Source organism: Triticum dicoccoides, chromosome 4A (assembly GCF_002162155.2).
Source record: "Triticum dicoccoides isolate Atlit2015 ecotype Zavitan chromosome 4A, WEW_v2.0, whole genome shotgun sequence".
Lineage (NCBI taxonomy): Eukaryota > Viridiplantae > Streptophyta > Magnoliopsida > Poales > Poaceae > Triticum > Triticum dicoccoides.
Window position 1 is genome coordinate 385,584,794 of NC_041386.1, and position 12,696 is coordinate 385,597,489.

Consider the following 12,696-nt stretch of genomic DNA (forward strand, 5'->3'; position numbering starts at 1 on the left):
GACTACTCGTTCTGGAAGACGTGGACCGCCTCCTGCCGCCGCTCATCGCCGACCTCAACGGCGAAGGGCGCTGCGAGGTGTTGCTCCCCACACATGATGCCAAGATGCAGGTCCTCCAGCTCCTGGACCACGCCGGGCTGGCCTCCACGGCCGCCCTTGACGGCTTCCACGAGGCACGCGTCATGGACGAGATCTCCCTGCTCCCGGCCAAAATGCGTGCGTCATGGTGTCAAGATTTTTTTTTTGGTTTTTCAAATTAATAGTAGTAGCGCGGGTCACAGACACGCGCTACTACTAACACACGTACTACTAGCGCGGGATGCACCGCGCTACTACTACTAGTTAGCTGTAGCACCGTAGTAGTAGCGCAGGCACCCGCGCTACTACTAGGCTTTTTCCTAGTAGTGACAACTCCGGAATGAAACCGAAGCAAACAAGAGAAGCAACCCGGAAATAAGCAAGCAACATAGTAAACAACCATCACATAAACATGGCATGATGCACAACCAAGTATGATGCATGTCCGGATTAATGAGGCATGGCATGGCAAAGTGCACAAACAATACTACAAATTAAGTGGAGCCCAATATGCAATGAGTTGCATATTGACGAAACACCACATTCAATCATTTAGTTCACTCCCTTTTATGTACCCAACAATATTAAATGTTGTTAAACATGGCAAGAGGTGAAGCATAATAAAAACTACACATTTAAGAAATTTTAAATGAGGCCGGAAACAACAACAACAATTCCGGAAAATACCCATGTGCAATATTTGAATTTGGTATTGTTCTGCCCTAAACCATATTTTAGGGTTGTGAAACATGCAAGATGAGTGCACCATGTCAAAATAGGCAATTTTCTACCCCATTTACATATAAAGTTTGTTAAGTTTGGAGCTACGGTTATTTAGTTATGAAATAAAGCATTTTAGCATGGCATTTAAGCAAATTAATGCAAAAAGAAATTTACACATTTCAAACATGCATGAAAGTTGGATATTGTGAAACTAGATGAAATTCTAGTCATTTTTCATATATAAATCATTTTAATCCAATGCACCATTTGTGAGCTATTAAATGCATGAACTATGGGGACTTTTCCGTAAAACTGCCAAACACTGGAATATTGGCAAAATTCGCAGGACGAGGGAAAAACAAGAATGGGCCGAAAGCGGGACAAGCCCAACAATGCACAGGGGCTGGAGGCTGCTCACCAGGCCTCATGGCCGGTCAGTGGAAGAGGGAGTTGGGCCTTGGTGCTGGAAGACGCCAATGGGCCGGTGTCTTGCATGGCCCACGAGCAGAGGAGGTTGGCTCGGGGCGACGCAGGTTTACCGAGAAAAGAGTTGAGGGGAAGCACGGTCAACGCTCGACGGCAAGCTTTCCTCATCTCAGACGAACAGGGGCGGCACGACCTTCGAGCTCCATCAAAGCAAGGGGCGCGGCGGCATGTGATGGATGGGATCCCTCGGATCCGGCGGGGATGAGGCCGTAGTGGCCGGATCTGGGGTAGGCGCGGCCATCAATGAACGACAGCGGCGGTGGAAGCTTCGGACGGCGGCAGTGGTTCCCTGCGGTAACAGAGGGAGGGAGAGAGATGGTGAGGGGAGGAAAGGAAAGGGAAGTGAGAGAGAGAGGGGCCAGGCGGCAGCGCGACCTGGTTGGAGGTGCGGCGGCGACTCCGGCAAGTTGGCGGAGAAGGAGCGGACGACAGGGTCGGGGTCTTGGGCGAACGGGAGGAGGTCCCCCGATCCAGATCGGGTGGAGCACTCGGGAGTGGCGGCGGTTCGGGCCAAGCGGGCTGCGCCCGGGCCTGGCGGGCCTGCGGTCGGGGAAGCCGGTTGGGGAGGCAAGGTGGTGGCGTGGGAGTGGTTGGCGGGCGCGGGGTGGCGATGTGGCGCGTCCGGATTGGTCCGGGGCACAGGGGCGATGGCGCCAAGTTGCGGGGTGCGGCTGGGCGGCACCAAAAATCGAGGAGGAGGGGGTTGGCTGCGGCTGGTGGCGGCGGATTCGAGGAGAAAGGGGTCTAGGGGTAGGGGAAGAGCTAGGTTTGACCAAAAATGGACTAGGGGCTGTTTATATAGGGTAGGTGCTAGGGTTAGGGGTTTTCAGAGCGTTTCGGAGCGTCCGATCGCGATCCGGTGGTTCCGGTCGGAGGGGGGGTTTAGAGAGCTAGTTATGGGCTGTGTAGAGGTCCATGAACTGAGAGGAGAGAAGAGAAGTACAGCCCAGCAAGGTTTTCGGAGATCGAAAACGTCCGACGTTTGACCGACTATATTGTCGCTATAGTTATCCGTCGGGGCATCAAACGGACCCCGAACGCGATGAAATTTGACAGGCGGCCTACTCACAACATAACAACACGGCACGCCAACTTTCATCCCATTCCGAGAACATTTTCCGGCCACTTATAAAATATTATTTCGGAGGTGCCGCGGGCGCGTGCAAGTGTGTCTGGGATCAGAATGGACAACGGAAAGAACTGGGAGACACGGACGGATAACATGATGATGCAATGCACATGATGACATGGCAAGATGCAACATGCAAGCAAAGAGATGCCAACGACGGCAAATAACTAGAAGACACCTGGCGCATCGGTCTCGGGGCATTACAAAGTCTTCAGTACATGGAGGTTTTGAAGACCAACAGTATAAATGAACCTATTGATGTGCAGCGGAATGTAGACTACACTAGACAGGCCATAGTCAAGTAAGCAATGAAGTGAAAGCACGAAGACTATCAGCAGCTAGGTAGTATGGATCAGGATGGAAGATGGTATGAAGCCAAACAGTAAACAGACTTCAAGCAGTGAAGACACTCAGATCATGCAGGCTGTCAATGACTTCACGAAGACAAACTATAAAGTAAAAGGAAGTGAAGGATAGAACCAGTTGCTTGGTTAAGACAAGGATTTGGTAGACCAGTTCTAGTTGCTGTGACAATTGTACGTCTGGTTAGGGAGGCTGATATTTAACTCAGAAGACCGTGTCTTCACCTTATTCCCCTTGAGCTAAGGACACACAGTCCTCACCCAATCACTATGGTAAGTCTTCAAGGTAGACTTCCAAACCTTCACAGACTTCGTTCATCGGCAATTCACAATGACTCTTGGATACTCAGAACGCGACACCTAACCGGCTGGAGGATTCACAGTCCTCAAGTGTAACAAGTCTTCAAATCATGTGGATAGAAAGACTTCAGTAATGCCTAACACTCTTTGGCTCTGGGTGTTTTGGGCTTTGTCCTCGCAAGGATCTCTCTCTCTCTCAAATGCTTCGGAGGTGGGTTGCTCTCAAACAATAAAAGCCATGCACTAACTCTAAGCAGCCACCAATTTATGGTGTAGGGGTGGGCTATTTATAGCCAGGAGGCAACTCGACCTGATTTTTCTGAAATGACCCTGGGTCACCAAGGAACTGACATGTGTCCAATTAAAGCTTGACACACCCGCCTTGGGCACCCTTAGTTGGTTTTTCAAACACACATGACAGCTTGACTTGGGCTACAATTAAAGCTGACTCATCTAGCTTTGGATAAGATTTGCTCTCATTGTCTTCGCTCGAAGACATAGGATTTGGTAGAGCATCACTTCAGTCACTCTGACTTTCTTCACTTGGACCCCACTTGATAGTATGGTGGTTCCTATGACTCAACAAAGAAGAAAAGGAAACTACGAAACAACTATGTCTTCGCACTCCATAGTCTTCATGTGAATGTCTTCTCATGTCATAATCTTCACTCTGAATATCTTCACACACCACCATTGTTTTCAATGTGTTCACACATTTTTAGGGGTCATCTCTGGTAGGTAAACCAAATCAATATGGCACTACTACATGTGTTATCCTGCAATTCTCACAAACACATTAGTCCCTCAACCAAGTTTGTCGTCAATACTCCAAAACCAACTAAGGGTGGCACTAGATGCACTTACAGGTTTAGAAAGTGAAATCTTTTGAAGCTTGACAATCACAATATTGGCCATACAAGCAATTCATGAATGATTAGTATAAGGAAGAGAACTTTCACATGCAAATATATTATCTTGGACCTCTTTTATGATTGTGAATACCCATTAATTATTTTCAAACTTGAGCAAATTAGTTGAAGTTGGACAAGGAAGACAACGTAATGAGTTATGTTTGGGTATATTTGCATGGAAGTTATATTGTTATGGATCCTCCAACATGTGGTGTTTGCCTAGGATCTTTTGCTATCCAAAAATTCGTACTAAGTAGAGATACTACTTGTGCATCCAAAAACCCTGAAACCCAGTTTCTTGCCATGAGTGTCCACCCTACCTACCTATGGATTGAATAAGATCCTTCAAGTAAGTTGCCATCGGTGCATAAAGCAATAAAAATTGCTCCTAAATATGTTTGATATTTTATTGTAAGTGAAAATTGAGTGTTGTACGAATTTTTTCTAAGAATATGCTTTGAGTACTAACAATCCTAGAAGACTATATGATGATTGAGTATGTGGAGCTCTTACTTTGACTCTGTTGAATAAGTTGAATTGCAATTGTTTGGTTACTAAGAATATAGGTTGTTGAGTTTTAAGAGAATTCATTGTTTGAACCTTAACATGTGAATTGATTGCTACTTTGTCATTATGAGTTTTATGAGAAAGAGTTATTGTTATGATGCTAGGAAAAGTGATTGAAATTATCATTGATCAAACTTATGCACTGTGCTAGCATTCCATTCACACTTCATAATTATTTCTTTTATCATGTACCTACTCCAGAACGAGTAGGAATTAAGCCTGGGGATGGTGATACATCTCCAACATATCTATAATTTATAAAGTATTCATGCCATGTTTACAACAATTTTATACAGTTTTGGTATGATTTACATGGAACTAATCTGGACTGACGTTGTTTTCAGCAGAACTATCATGGTGTTGTTTTTTGTGCAGAAATGAAAGTTCTCCAAATGAGCTGAAACTTTTTGACGATTTTTTTGGAACAAAAGAGACCCTCGAAGCTTCGTAGGAGGGCCAGAAGAGCCACGAGGAGGGCACAACCCACCAAGGCACGCCTGAGGGGGGCGACCTACCCCGGTGGGTTGTGCTCACCTCGAGGCCCATCTTTGGGTGAAACTGATGCCAAAAAATCCTATAAATAGAGAAACCAGAAGAAATAACCCTAGATTAGAAGTTCAATCGCCGCAAGCCTCTGTAGCCACGAAAAACCAATCTAGACCCCATTCTGACACCCTGCTGGATGGGGAAATCATCACCGGTGGCCATCTTCATCATCCCTATGGCCACCATGATGAGGAGGGAGTAGTCCACCCTCGGGCTAAGGGCTTGTACCAATAGCTAAGTGTTTAATCTCTCTCTCTCTCTCTCTCTCGTTCTTGAGATGTCATGATCTTGATGTTTTGCGGGCTTTGTTAATATAGTTGGATCATATGGTGTTTTCCCCTCTCTATCTTGTTGTGAATTGAGTTTTCGCCTTGAGAATTTTTTATCGGATTGAATACTTTATGGATTTGAGAACAATTGATGTATGTCTTACTATGAATACCCGTGGCGACAATGGTGTATCATATTGATTCACTTGTTATGTGTTTTGGCACTCAACTCGCAGATTCCCATGTGACAATGGGGTAATCTATGCATAGGGGTTGATGCATGTTCTCGTCTTTGTTTCTCTGGTAGAAATCTTGGGGCACTCTTTGAGGTTCTTTGTATTGGATTGAGTATTATGAATCTGAAATTGTTTAATGCATATCGTATAATCAACTCACAGATACTCGCAGTGACATTGGAGTATCTAGGTGACATTAGAGTTGGTTGATGTGTATCATATGGTGTTATTTCAGTATGAATTCTTGGTTAGATCAATCGGAAAGAATAGCTTGTCTTTATTTTAGTATGAACTCTAGGATAGATTGATCGAAAAGAATAGCTTTGAGATGGTTTTGTACCCTACAAACAATTTCTTCTCATGTCCGCTAGGTAAGAACTTTGGAGTGATTCTTCATTACACGTTGAGGGATGGTTATATGATCCAATTATATTAGCACTGTTGAGAGATTGCACTAGCAAAAGTACGGACCCTAGGCCTCATTTTCAAGCATTGCAATACCGTTTTTGCTCCATTTTATCAATTGCTACCTTGCTGTTTTTATTGTTCCTATTACAAAAATCAATATCTACTATCCATATTACACTTGTATCACCATCTCTTCGCCGAACTAGTGCATCTATACAATTTACCATTGTATTTGGTGTATTGGGGACACAAGAAACTTTTTATTATTTGGTTGCGGGGTTGTTTGATAGATACCATCTTCATCCTACGCCTCCCATGGATTGATAAACCTTAGGTCATCCACTTGAGGGAAATTTGCTACTATCCTACAAAACTCTGCGCTTGGAGGCCCAACACGGGTTTACAAGAACAATACATCATGGGTACCCAGGCCCTTCTGCCTGCAGCCCATTGCACGGTGCATTGCCTGGGCCCCCTCGTGCGGCTGACCTTAGGACTTCATGAGCAAGGCCCTCGTGAGGACCCCATCCTCCCGAGGCAGCTTCCTGAGGCAGCCTCGCGAAGCCTTCCGGGAGGCGACCGAGTCAAGGATGGCTCGACGGAGTCACGCCGCCCTGCGCCTTCACGTGGGTGACGCGCGTGGCGACGGGCGAGGCTAGAAGGGTGCCAGCAGGCGCAAATGTGGAGGTTTTCCTCTTCTGTGCTAAGGGAGCATGGACAGCACACCGGTTCCCGAAGCAGCCCCAAAGGTTGCCACTTTGGTGCAAGAAGACTAAGACGGCGGGCTTGCCAGGATGGAAGTCATCACCGAGCCCACAAGCGCATCATGGCATGAAGCTTTAGCAGGCGAAGACCACCTTCAGTCAGGACAAGTTGTACTCATGTTCACCTTTGAATTGGTTGTTGTGGCAACCCTTCCCACCTTGTGTTTTCAGGGGAAGAGGACCAAGGCCAGTATAAGTACAAGCAGGCCACCACGATGGGAGGGGGGATCCTTTCGAGAGACCAGAGCCTCCCGAGGCCGTTCACTCTCCTTGTACACTCACAATCATCCTCCCTCGCAAGGCAATCAAACCACAAAGCAGGAGTAGGGTATTACACTGCAAGGTGGACCAAACCTAGGTAAACCATCATGCCAGTTGTTCATCTTCCCTCTCGCTCGAGCACGCGGGAGCATTGCCGTGAGGTAGTGTGAAGCTAGGCATGGCTCAACAAGGTTCTGCGCGTGCACCGAGAGTTCAAACCTTTGTTGGGTCCCCGGAGCTCCGATTCCGATAGGTCCAGCCCACCATAAAATAAATTGACTACTAAAAAGTCAGGATAATGATGTTCAGGGCAAGCTAGAAGTATTTCACAACACCTTATATATGCCTCCACTATTTTCTCACCTTCCCACTGTCCAAAGCTGCTTATTTTCCTGCTGATTGCATATAGATTCCCTTGAGGACAGTAATGAGAGGAAAAACACCCTTTAATTTTGGCCGGCTACTCAAGGTATTTATCTTAGCCATTTTTTAGCTGCTCCATGGAGAGAATGGGGAAATACTTTTGGTTTGAGGTCGTCATTGGTTAACTCCTACAACTGAAGAGTTTCGCATGCAAGATCGAAATTGTTAATATGCTCAAGGACAATCAGTAGTATCACCTTGGAATACACTTTCTTTTATCATAGCAATTAACCAAGGGTTTATATCATATACTTTACGAGGTAGGTCAAGACTAGTGGTTATGTAATTCTCTCCTCGAGCCGGTACTCCTACTAACTCAGCACCTACCCGATAAACTTGTTCTTGGAACACCATGGCTGCTCTTCATCTACAAAAATCGTTCGATCACAAAATAACTCAAGACTCAAGGCAAGGCCCAAAAGTTCTCAGCTCCCCGGCAACAGTGCCAAAAAATCTTGATAGCCTACATGTGCATAGGGTTTTGCTGTAGCCTTTTTGAAGTAAGAGTATCGATCCCACAGGGAGCACAAGAATTAGGCATTTTCCCTTTGTGAAGAATTATTTAGCTTTGTGCCTATGGATAATTGTAGACTTGAAGTAGAGTGAGGGTGGATTAAAATAATAATTGAGCAAAATGGTGGTGTGTAACTAAATAGCATAAAAATAAAATAAAGGCAAGGACAGTAAAGAGCTGTGAAACAACAGAATTAAAAAGGCGTTCTCATGGAAACTCGAATCCCCATTGATATGTTTCTAGTACTACTATGCATAAGCATAGCATGAGTGGAGAGTTGAGCCAATATTGACAATTATGCTAGGTAGAGCTGGGTACAGAACATGTTCAACTCGGGGTAGACTTTGTGCCATGCATGCCACTGTAATAGCCTCCCCCAGCGGGTTACAGCTCATGACAATTAAGGGTTTACCCTGTGGACGCGGCCTCACTAAGGGTTCTCCATGATCCCCGGTCACGTGTAAAGGTTAGGAGCAGTAGGCTTTACTATCACCTCGAATTACCTCCACATCCTAAACATATGCAAGGACAGCGAGATACTTTCTGGCCTACAAAGGCATAAATATTGAGTGGTGCCCCTTCACAACATTCACGAAATTATTAAAGTAAGCATTCAACAGGTGATCTCATATCCACATTATACATTTTAGATCCGGCACATACAAAGGTTCATTCATATCCCCGAGAACTAGGGATTTACTCACACATAAGAACAACAAGCATCATGAGGATGGTAATGCGATACATTGATGAATGATTCAATTGATACACCGAAGGATCCACTAGGGTTATTTATGTTGCAGATGATAAGGATGTGGATGATGAAGATGATGATGATGATGATGATGATGATGATGATGATGATGATGATGATGATGATGATGATGATGATGGTGATGGAGATGGCAGTGATGTAGATGTTGATGATGATGTTGTTCCTCCCGTGGTGAGAGGAATCCCCCTCTTCTCCTGGTTGATCCTCCCTGCGGATGGGTTCCGGGGGCTAGGGTTCTGCCTTCCGGATGAGTTTCTGGAGTCTCTGTTCGCCCCCTCTATGATCCGTTTCCATGAGGTGAAAATAGTTGATCCCTTGGAGGAGATGGTTGTGATAGCCTGGCTTATTAGGGATGATAGACTACTCATATCAATAAGGAATTCCTTCTTTTCCAGGAGCCCATTGGGGTAGAACTCCAAAGTTAAGCGTGCTCAGCTTGGATTAGTGTCAGGATGGGTGACCGACCGGGAAGTTACTCCCGGGTGCACACGAGTGAGGACAAAGTGCCCAGAAAAGACTAGTATTGATGTATGGGGCTAGTCTAGATCCCGCCAGGAGTAACGACCACCGGCAGGTGTGTCCGGGGCGTTACAAGTTGGTATCAGAGCCGACCCTCGCGGTTACACGGATGGTTGCGGACAGGTGCGCGGTCATGTTGTTCATGACGTTTGTGACCCGTCGTGGCACCCGACATGGCACATGTATCAGACTAGATGCACAGTCGTATGTGTCAAGAGGGAATGTTCCTGTGGCCCGACGAGGACGTCAGTTCCTCTGAGCGGGGGTGTATGTGATAGCCTGGCTTATTAGGGATGATAGACTACTCATATCAATAAGGAATTCCTTCTTTTCCGGGAGCCCATTGGGACAGAACTCCAAAGTTAATTGTGCTCAGCTTGGAGTAGTGTCAGGATGGGTGACCGACCGAGAAGTTGCTCCCGGGTGCACACGAGTGAGGACAAAGTGCGCAGAAAAGACTAGTATTGATCTATGGGGCCAGTCTAGATCCCACCAGGAGTAACGACCACCGGCGGGTGTGTCCGGGGCGTTACAATGGTGCACCAAACGACCGCTCATACGGGTGTGCGTGGAAGCATGGAATATCGTTGTTCTCTCTAGAGGCGCAACGGCGACTGTTTCTTGGGCCTTCTTCCTGATTTTTCTATGGAATGTGTTTATCACCTTTAATACGTGATTCCACTACCATATTTGGATGGTTTCTCCATAAAATGAATATTGCTACAAAAGACGTAACCTGGAGGATCAACAACAACAAAAGTGCGCGAAGGCGGTAAAATTCCACAAAGCCCACATTGTAGGCACAAAATATAAGAAAGAAACATCACATAAGTTGGACTCATCACCGTGATGGTGGACGTACGTAGCTAGTGTTATCTGGAAACCCTAGAAGCCAAGTAACTAAAATTTGCCAAACCGATTAGAGGATGTCTAACTTGGTGTTGCAAATTGCATGTAACGTGGTACAGCCTTCGTCGTGATAATAAGTTTATGTATGAGATGGTTATATGTTGTAATGTTAAGTGTCATGTGCGTCACAGTACGGCATGATGGTTGTGCCAAGGGATTGTCATTTTAATGACCTGCATGTCAACCTTGTTATTTATTTAACAGAAGTAACAGGAAGGACCCCGGAGCTTCACCAAGCGCAGGAGAACAGAAGTGTTGCCACGGTGGTAGTTTTCAAAATTATCGCCACGGCAACATTTTCGGAGAATTTTTCATGAAGACCTTCGAGGACCATGGGGACGTTCCCGACGCCCCAGACTATACCATATCATGGTATTATGAATTGCCTGAGATGTATAGCCCTTTGTTGTTTGCACCCTTTGATTGTGCGGTAGTCAATTATTAGGGTGAACTCTCACAGAAAATATCAAGTAGTTAGTTCTCTTCCCAGTTTAGCAACCATCTACAACACGTAGCTTTTCGGACTGCGCCATGTCCACATGAGTACAAACGAATTGTGAGGTGTAAGATGGGTGAAGGATAGACCTCACAACAAAAACACTTGGTTATATTGAAGTTCTAACAGAGTCCTTCTAAGCTCGCAGCACAAACATCAAAAGATGAACAAGAGTCATATGGAGATATGATCAATAAGTTGGCTTACCGATTGAAGTTCACTTCATCAGTAATGTCCACATCAATGGTTGTGAATAAGATCAAGGTCTTGAATCACTTAAAATCAGTTACGAGAGATACTGATTTGAGTGGAAGCACAATTATGAATTAATTAAGTTTAATCACTAGTGCTATTAATTATGAACAATGTCAATGTTTAGTTTGCATTATAATTGTAGAATAATGGCTCATGGTTCCACCTTTTCTGTTGAAATTGATTAGTTGTTTTTATTATCTGGTTGAATCTTTACGATTGGTAAACATAATGAGAGGATCATCCTCTAGAGTGTCGAGAAGGATTTTGTCCTATTGCATGCTTTCAATACTCTCCCGTAGAAGCCGTGGATGATGAGACTCATGTCCTTCAATCTAAAAGGCTAGAATCCTATTACGGTCCACTTGCTTCCAAGAAACCCGAACTTCAAAGTGTTTGGGATAGTCATATGATATTCTTGGAACTGAAAATTGTTTTTTCATAAACAAGCAAAAGCTAAAAGATATGTGATATCTAAAGAAGTGTTTGCTTGCAACTTCTAGTGAAGGTTCAAGTATGTTTAAGACTGAAATGCATAGGACCCATAAGAACACCATCATGTGTTGATGGTGAGAACTTAAAGCGAAAAGAACAACTCTGAGGGATAAAGTAAGACTTACATGCCTAGGTAAGTTCGAGGCGCACACCACTCTTAAGGTTGGATACTTCTTCTGTTGAGTAGTAGAAATATTGGGAGTGAAACTATAAGAAGTATGAAGGCATACAGAAAAGAAGACTGGAATGTCCAGCTCAGTTATCAATGTCATAAGTTATAAGATGTATAGAAAGTTGGTGAAGTAATATTTTGGGGAATTATGATTATATTGTTAAACACGAATTCTTCGGGATTGTGGTTAAAAGTTAATCACAAGGATACTGACCCGATTGCATGTTGTTGATCGATGCAAGAACTACTACGGCCTAATGACCAACAAATAATGAGGTTAAATATCTGATGGAAACTTTGTAAAAGTTATGGTACTTTTTTATCAACATATTACCTCTGTATTTATTGTCATAATTCATCTTAGAGTTTTGTACACTCCAACCCATTATATAGAAGTTGCAAGGAGGTTGTTCATGAGAGAACAACAGTAGTTATGAACAAAATGTCATACTCCTATTGTGAATAGGATGTATGTTATGAATGTTGGTAATAAAATTGAACATCCATAAGGCTGACACTAAATGTCGCATGACTAAAAGAATACCACATATGTGTGGCACTGCATTTAGTCACATTGGAGAAACCTACATGGAGAAATTTCATGGTGATGGATTTTGAAGTCATCTGATTATGAATCTTCTGGCACTTGCAACTTTCGTCCAAATAGTGAAGTAAACTAAAATATTGTTCACATGCCATAATGAACAAGCAACAAAATAATTGGAAACATGCATATTGATGTGTGTAGTCCAATAAGTGTTGTTGCAAGCAGTGGATTTATCTATCTTCGAGGATGACTCAAGTAGATATTTATATTTACTTATTGAGACATAAAATATGGATCCTTTAATATCTTTCAAAAGGTTTTCAGAATGAACACTACTGCAGGATGCTGCTAACATGACACTATGTTCAAAGACCCTTCGACGAAACTGTTTGCGATGCCATAATCGCAAACGAGGGTGTAAAAAAGCGTCAAGAAAGGTGCAAAACGTTTGCGATGGAGGATGCATCAAACACGGTTCAGATTTTAGTTGCGTGTGCGATGCAGGGCACACGGTTCAGCTCAATTAAATGTTTGTGATGAGGAGGAACAAAAGA